This window comes from Triticum aestivum, chromosome 2A (assembly GCF_018294505.1).
Source record: "Triticum aestivum cultivar Chinese Spring chromosome 2A, IWGSC CS RefSeq v2.1, whole genome shotgun sequence".
Taxonomy (NCBI): domain Eukaryota; kingdom Viridiplantae; phylum Streptophyta; class Magnoliopsida; order Poales; family Poaceae; genus Triticum; species Triticum aestivum.
The window spans coordinates 399,524,933-399,530,223 of NC_057797.1; positions in this window are offsets into that span (position 1 = coordinate 399,524,933).

The window sequence follows — 5,291 nt, forward strand, 5'->3', positions numbered from 1 at the left end:
TTGAAAACTCTGAAGAAGCATCGTGCTGCTATTGGATATACTCTGGATGATCTTAAGGGCATCAGTCCCACTCTATGCCAACATAAAATAAATTTGGAAGCTGATGCCAAACCAGTTCGTGATCCTCAACGACGTTTTAATCCTAAAATGAAAGAAGTGGTAAGAAAGGAAATACTCAAGCTTCTGGAGGCAGGTATAATTTATCCCGTTGCTGATAGTCAGTGGGTAAGTCATGTCCATTGTGTCCCTAAGAAGGGAGGTATTACTGTTGTCCCTAATGATAAAGATGAATTGATAAAGAATTATCACAGGTTACATGATGGTAATTGATTTCTGCAAATTAAATAAGGCTACTAAGACAGATCATTACCCCTTACCTTTTATTGATCAAATGCTAGAGAGACTATGCAAACATACACATTATTGCTTTCTAGATGGTTATTCTAGTTTTTCTCAAATACTTGTGTCGGCTAAAGATTAATCAAAGACTACTTTTACATGCCCTTTTGGTACTTTTGCTTATTGACGTATGCCTTTCGGTTTATGTAATGCACCTGCTACCTTTCAAAGATGCATGATGGCTATATTCTCTGACTTTTGGAAAATATTTGTGAGGTTTTCATGGATGACTTTTCCGTCTATGGTTCCTCTTTTGATGATTGCTTGAGCAATTTTGCTCAAGTTTTGCAGAGATGTGAAGAAACTAATCTTGTCTTGAATTGGGAAAAGTGCCACTTTATGGTTAATGAAGGTATTGTCTTGGGGCACAAAGTTTCTGAAAGAGGTATTGAAGTTGATAAAGCCAAGGTTTATGCTATTGAAAAGGTGCCATGTCCCAAGGACATAAAAGGTATAATAAGTTTCCTTGGTCACGCCGGATTTTATAGGAGGTTCATTAAGGACTTCTCAAAAATCTCTCGGCTTCTGACTATTTTATTACAAAAAGATGTACCATTTGTCTTTGATGATGATTGTTTAGAAGCATTTGAAATACTTAAGAAAGCATTAGTCTCTGCACCTGTTGTTCAGCCACCTAATTGGAGTTTACCATTTGAAATTATGTGTGATGCTAGTGATTATGCTGTAGGTGCTGTTCTAGGGCAAAGAGTTGATAAGAAATTAAATGTTATCCATTATGCTAGTAAGACTCTATACAATGCTCAAAGAAATTATGCTACTACCAAAAAGGAACTTTTAGCAGTTGTATTTGCTTGTGATAAATTCAGACCCTATATTGTTGATTCTAAAGTAACTATTCACACAGATCATGCTGCTATTAAATATCGTATGGAAAAGAAAGATGCAAAACCTAGACTCATTAGATGGGTTCTCTTGCTTTAAGAATTTGATTTACATATTTTTGAAAGAAAAGGAGCTGAGGACCTCGTTGCAGACAACTTATCTAGGTTAGAGAATGTTCTTGATGACCCACTACCTATTGATGATAGTTTTCCTGATGAACAATTAAATGTCATAAGCACTTCTCGTAGCACTCCGTGGTATGCTGATTATGCTAATTATATTGTTGCTAAATTTATACCACCTAGCTTCACTTACCAACAAAAGAGAAAGTTTTTCTATGACTTGCGACATTACTTTTGGGATGACCCACATCTTTATAAAGAAGGAGTAGTTGGTGTTATTAGATGTTGTGTACCTGAGCATGAACCGGAATAGATCCTACACAAGTGTCACTCCAAAGCTTATGGAGGACACCACGCTGGAGATAGAACTGCACATAAGGTATTGCAATCCGGTTTTTATTGGCCTACTCTCTTCAAGGATGCCCGTAAGTTTGTTTTGTCTTGCGACGAATGTCAAAGAATTGGTAATATTAGTAGACGTCAAGAAATGCCTATAAATTATTCACTTGTTATTGAACCATTTGATGTTTGGGGCTTTGATTATATGGGACCTTTCCCTACTTCTAATGGATACACTCATATTTTAGTTGTTGTTGATTACATTACTAAGTGGGTAGAAGCTATTCCAACTAGTAGTGCTGATCATAACACTTCTATCAAAATGCTTAAGGAAGTTATTTTTCCGAGGTTTGGGGTCCCTAGATACTTAATGACTGATGGTGGTTCACACTTTATTCATGGTGCTTTCCGTAAGAGGCTTGCTAAATACGACGTTAATCATAGAATTGCATCTCCATATCACCCGCAGTCTAGTGGTCAGGTAGAATTGAGCAATAGAGAGCTCAAATTAATTTTGTAAAAGACTGTCAATAGGTCTAGAAAGAATTGGCCCAAGAAACTTGATGATGCATTATGGGCCTATAGAACTGCATATAAAAATCCGATGGGTATGTCTCCATATAAAATGGTTTATGGAAAAGCATGTCATTTACCTCTCGAACTAGAACATAAGGCATATTGGGCTATTAAAGAGCTCAACTATGATTTCAAACTTGCCAGTGAGAAGAGGTTGTTTGATATTAGCTTACTTGATGAATGGAGAACCCAAGCTTATGAAAATGCCAAGTTGTTTAAATAAAAAGTTAAAAGATGGCATGACAAAAGGATACAAAAGCGTGAGTTTAATGTAGGTGATTATGTATTGCTATACAACTCTCGATTAAGATTTTTTGCAGGAAAACTTCTCTCCAAATGGGAAGGTCCCTACGTTATTGAGGAAGTCTATCGTTCCGGTGCCATAAAAACCAACAACTTCACAGGCACAAATCCGAAGGTGGTAAACGGTCAAAAGATCAAACACTATATCTCAGGTAATCCTATAAATGTTGAAATTAATATTATTGAAACCGTAACCCCGGAGGAATACATAAATGACACTTTCCAGAATGTTCTAGACTCCAAAAAGGAATAGGTATGTGGTACGGTAAGTAAACCGACTGCAAAGCAATTTTTAAGGAAATATTTCTCCATTTTGGAATATTTAGAAAAATAGAAAAATAAGTAGTAGTCCGGGGAGGACACGAGGCCTCCACGAGGGTGGAGGGCCCGCCCTACCCCCTGGGCGCGCCCCTACCTCGCGAGCACCTCTTGTGCCCTCCGGACTCCGTTTCCTTGCACGATACGTATTTTGGTCGGTAAAAATTCATTATATATACTCCCGAAGGTTTTGACTCTCGTATGACACAAATCTCCCCTGTTCTTGTTTCGAGTTGTTTTTCTGACAGGTCTAGAGCACCATGACTTCTCCCTCCTCCAACAACGAAGACAAGGATGCTTGGCTATTGAAGATAGTGTTGAAAAGAGAGGAACCAGAAGAAATCAACAAGGATGAAGGGATCAAGAAGGCCATGGAGGTTCAAGCTCTGGTGGTGAAAGAAGAAGACATCCCTCAACCTTTACCTAACCTTTTTACTCCAACAGATCTTGAAGCCTTCAAGATGATTGAGTTATCCCGCATACAAAACAAGTATCTCACATAGGAGAATATTTTGCTGAAGGATCATATTGCTGGGCTCAAGGGCATTATCCACAAATTGGAGGAGCTTTTACGCTCAATGTGGGATTATCCACCGTCTTCATCACCACCTCCATCACCTCCGAGGACATAATCACATGGGTATGGTCACTCCCCTTGGCAACTGCCAAGCTTGGGGGAGGTGCCCTGGTATCGTATCACCATCACAACTCCTATCTTTACCGTTTTTCTTAGTTTGATCCTATTAGTAGCATCTTGAATTAGTAGAATAAAGTCATGGCATGATCTAGTTTTGAGTTTTGCTTTATGATCCTTCTTTGTAATCGAGTCCGTGAGCTATATAATAAAGATTAGTGTTGAGTCAAGGGCTTGAGTATTTTGCCATGATCTTGGGTGATTAGAAGAAAAAGAATAAAAAGAATCAAAGAGTTCATATTGATCTTAGTGAAAGTAATGACTCCACATAGAAAGAGTATGATGATTAAAAGTTGTTGGGAGTTGGCAAATATAGCTTTGGTCATCGTTGCAATTAATAGGAATTAATAAGGAAAGAGAGGTTTCACATATAGATATATTATCATTGACATCTTTTATGATTGGGAGCACTCATTAAAATATGACATGCTAAAGACTTGATGTTGGACAAGGAAGACAACATAATGAGTTATGTTTTCTTACATCTGAGATAAAGTATGTTGTCATGGATCCTCTACCGTGTTGAGCTTGCCTTTCCCCCTCATGCTAGCCAAATTCTCAGCACTAAGTAGAATTACTACTTGTGCTTCCAAATACCCTTAAACCAGTTTTGCCATGAGAGTCCACCATATCTACCTATGGATTGAGTAAGATCCTTCAAGTAAGTTGTCATCGGTGCAAGCGATAAAAATTGCTCTCTAAATATGCATGATTTATTAGTGCGGAGAAAATAAACTTTGTATGAACTTGTTGTGGATGCAATAAAAGCGACGGACTGCATAATAAAGGTTCACATACAAGGGGCAATATAAAGTGACGTTCTTTTGCATTAAGATTTTGTGCATCAACCCTAAACGCGCATGACAACCTCTACTTCCCTCTGCGAATGGCCTATCTTTTATTATTATCCTCTACATTATGCAAGAGTCACGGTGATCTTCACCTTTCCATTTTTATTTTATCCTTTGGCAAGCTCAGCATGTTGGAAAGAACATGATATATATATATATATATAGATCTAATTGGATGTGGGGGAGCATGAATTATTATTGTTGACATTACCCTTGAGGTAAAAGGTTTTGGGGCAAAACTATAAGCCCTTATCTTTCACTGTGTCTAGTTAAAACTCCGTAACCACAAGTATTGCGTGAGTGTTAGCAATTATGAAGGACTAAGTGATAGTTGAGTATGTGGACTTGCTCCTAAGCTCTGACATAGACTCTTTCCGATGATATGATAAATTGCAATTGCTTCAATGACTGAGGGTATAATTTTTTGGTGCTCAATAAGGTTTCTGATTCATACTTTGGCTTTGTGAGAAGATCATCACTTGAACATGAGTAATCATATGACAAATTCTATATATGTTGCTGTTATGAAATAATCTTGATGCCTTCATGTCCGTATTTTATTTTTATCGACGCCTCTACCTCTAAACATGAGGAAATATTTATTGTTATCGGCTTTTTGCTTGAGGACAAGCGAGGTCTATGCTTGGGGGAGTTGATACGTCCATTTTGCATCATGCTTTTATGTCAATATTTATTGCATTATGGGCTGTTATTTCACGTTATGTCAAAATACTTATGGCTATTCTCTCTTATTTTACAAGGTTTACATGAAGAGGGAGAATGCCGGCAGCTGGAATTCTGGGCCGGAAAAGGAGCAAATATTGAAGGACTATTCTGCGCAACTCC